At 46.3% G+C, this 3,245-nt stretch overlaps 1 non-coding gene across 1 annotated transcript; it reads right to left on the bottom strand.

Moving 5' to 3' along the window:
* Positions 1–2,289: 2,289 nt before the first annotated feature.
* LOC114705373 lies at positions 2,290–2,453 on the bottom strand. The gene has a single exon (XR_003736379.1). It is a non-coding gene; the product is annotated as a U1 spliceosomal RNA (small nuclear RNA).
* Positions 2,454–3,245: the final 792 nt, after the last annotated feature.

The following is a 3,245-nucleotide window of genomic DNA, read 5'->3' as shown; positions in this document are numbered from 1 at the left end:
AGGCAGGACCCTCCCAGATGAGGGTCGTATAAAGTGCTCTTGTTTTGAGGTGAAGTCTCACCATACTGCCTAGACTGACCTCCAGCTTCTTGGCTCAGCGTCCCATTTAGCCAGGACTACAGGCATGAGCTACAACACCTGGCAGGGGGTGGAGAGGGTATCTGTGTGTTTGTGTGCTCTGAAGGAATTAACCATCACTCTCCAGCTCTAATGGAAATTACAGGCATAATGGTGTCTGCCTGTATCCAGCCCTCAGGAGGCTGAGGCAGGTGAATGGTGACATCCAGGCTAGCCTGGGCTACATGAGACCCTGACTCAGAAGAACAATGAATATGGGTAGGTGAGGTGGCCGAGTGGGTCAGGGTGCTTGCTCTGTAAGCCTGACAATCTGAGTTCACCTATGTAAAAGTGGAAGGAGAGAATCATTCCACAAAGTGGTCCTCTGACTCCACACGCCCACCGAGGTACGTGTATCCTCCTCACTTCTGTGTGTATGCACATACACATAATAAATAAATAAATCCCACCAAAAGACAACCCCCCAAAAAAACCTGGTTCCCTTCAAACCCTTCCTTGATGCTCGTCAAGTCCAGATGTGGAATCACATACCTGTAATAATCCAATAATTGGGAGGCTGAGGCAGGAGGATCCCAAATTGGAAGCCAGCCTGGATATACAGTAGGACCTGGTCTTAAAAGAAGCCAGCACAAGACATGTGCCTCATTTGGTGAAGTGTTTATTCGGCAATCACAGGGCCCTGGTTTGAGTCTCCAGCACACAGCTGTTTGTGGCAGTGCACACCTAAAATTCCAGCCCTAGTTCGTGTTTCTCCTTTCTTTTCTTTTCTTTTCTTTTTTTTTTTTTTTTTTTGAGACAGGGTTTCTCTGTGCAGCCTTGGCTGTCCTGGAACTTACTTTGTAGACCAGGTTAGCCTCAAACTCACAGAGATCCACCTGCCTCTGCCTCCTGAGCGCTGGAGTTAAAGGCGTGCGCTGCTGCTGACACCACCCCTGGCCTGTATTTTTAAAAATAATATATGATGTCAAATAACTTTAATGTTGTTTTGTCATATATATCTTATTATTTATACATCTTCTTTGGTGAGATGTCTGAGTCTCATGTCTAGTAGTTCATTATTTTATGGATTAGTTTTGAGAGTTCCTTGTATGATTTAAAAGTTGTGTGTGTGTGGAGTGCACCTGTGTATGCACAGAATCCAATGCAGGACATCTGGGCTCTGTTTTCTGGGGTCAGGTCTCTCACTGAGCATGTCCCAATAGGCTGACAGCCAGCAGACCCCGGCAACCCTCCTTTCTCGGTCCCCACAGCACTGGGGGTACAGTATGGCTATGCCCAGCTGTATTGTGGGTGCTGAGGATTTGAACTCAGGTCCTCAAGTGTGTACAGCAAGTACTCTTCATCCGTTGAGTCAGTCTTTTCTCAGATGTGACTTTTGCAAATATTTTCTTTCAGCCTTGTCTTCTTCTTAACATTTTTTTTTTATCTTAATTAAATCAAGTTCACCACTTACTTCTCTCCTGGGTCACGCCTTTTATGGTGTAGTACCTAAAGGGTCACTGCCACGGCTCTTCTGGGTTATTTGTTCCTTCATATACAAATTATTACAGCATTCAACAGCCAACCAGGAAAATGCACAAGTCAGTGGGTTTTGTTACATTACATTATTACTTTAAATTGCAGTTAAAACCAAACCAAAACAAATACAGAATTTTTTCATTTCAGCAATTTTGAAGTGTCCAACTCAGTTGGAATAGTTATACCCATGATATTGTGCAACAACATGTTTATAAAACTTTTCATCAACCCAAACATAAACTCTTTAAAAATTAAGCAATAATTCCCTTTATTAGAGAGAGAGAGAGAAAGAGAGAGAGATCCTAGCTCACTAATCTCAATCCCTTGGTTTGTGGACCTATCACTCTGATCCGCCTGCCCACCTTCACATTATTTATCCCTCTGGACAAACTGGAGTACACAGCTGCCATCGTAAAAGAATGTAGTATAAGCCGGGAGGTGGTGACTCACACCTTTAAGCCCAGCACTCAGGAGGCAGAGGCAGGCAGATCTCTGTGAGTTTGAGGCCAGTCTGGTCTACAGAGTGAGTTCCAGGACAGCCAGGGCTACACAGAGAAACCATGTCCCCCCCCCCAAAAAAAAACAAAGCTAAACAAAAACAAAACCAAGAATGTAGTATAAACAGCACAAGCAAATAGAGCATACTTTCATGAATTCCACAGTGGTAGAGATAATGGAGTGTTTCCCCCAACTCAGGGGAGAACACAAACACATTCCCCTATTACCGCAGATTACACGGTCAAGTTTCCCACACTGGGGGGAAACCACAGTGGGCAGCACACCCAGAGTGCATCGGATGAGCCTTACCCTGGGGAAACGACCTTCATCATCATGGGGCTGCCCTGCCAGGTAAACACCTGGCCAGCTGTGCACTGCTCTGCCTGAAGGAAGGCTCATTCTGCCGACAGTGCAGCCTAACCTCCTGGCTGGAGCTCTTCTGGGTCCCACATCCCTTTGACAATTCTGATGGAGCTGTAGGCTCCCTTTCCAAAATAACATCCTCTGCAAGTGAACAGCATTCCCAACACAGTTCTGGGAGATTCCTGAACTCCAGAAAGCCCCATGGCATGACATCAGGGGCTGAGGAGAGAGAATCTGGCCACCTCTGTGGCTCTGTCCCCTGTCAGCTGGTGTTTGGGGGGCCTTTGACATTAATGCTAAAAAGTAGAAATGAAAAATACATGGAAAGTAGGCTGGGTTTGGCAGTGAGAAGAAAGGACCCCCTGATAGCAGAAGAATAAGACAGGACTTCAGGTGGTGTGTGTGTGTGTGACAGAACTGGGAAGGACGGGTGTAGCCCTGTGTATCCGTGAACTCATGTTGGGGGTCACTTTGCTTTACCCTGAAGCAGACAAGCTGATGTGTGATGGCCCCTTCCACTAATGGGAAGATTACCAAGAGTTTGGGGGTTCCTTTCTGCTTTGGACCTCACTATAATAAGAAGCAATAGATTTTCACCTTTATCATGTGATGTTTTCTGTATCAATCAGGGTCCAATCAGGAAAACAGAAACTTCAAGGAGACAGCTGTGTCAAGCAAGGAGGAGCTGGTTTACAGGTGTCCTAGAGGACAACTGAGGGCCAGGAAGCTGCTGGAACACAGGGACCCACGCTGGCTGGTAGGAAGCCAGACACAGGAACTGGCTGCCA

This window comes from Peromyscus leucopus, chromosome 16_21 (genome assembly GCF_004664715.2).
Source record: "Peromyscus leucopus breed LL Stock chromosome 16_21, UCI_PerLeu_2.1, whole genome shotgun sequence".
In the NCBI taxonomy this organism is placed as follows: Eukaryota; Metazoa; Chordata; class Mammalia; order Rodentia; family Cricetidae; genus Peromyscus; species Peromyscus leucopus.
Note: the sequence above shows the minus strand (reverse complement) of the source record. Positions and strands in the feature narration are given on the sequence as shown.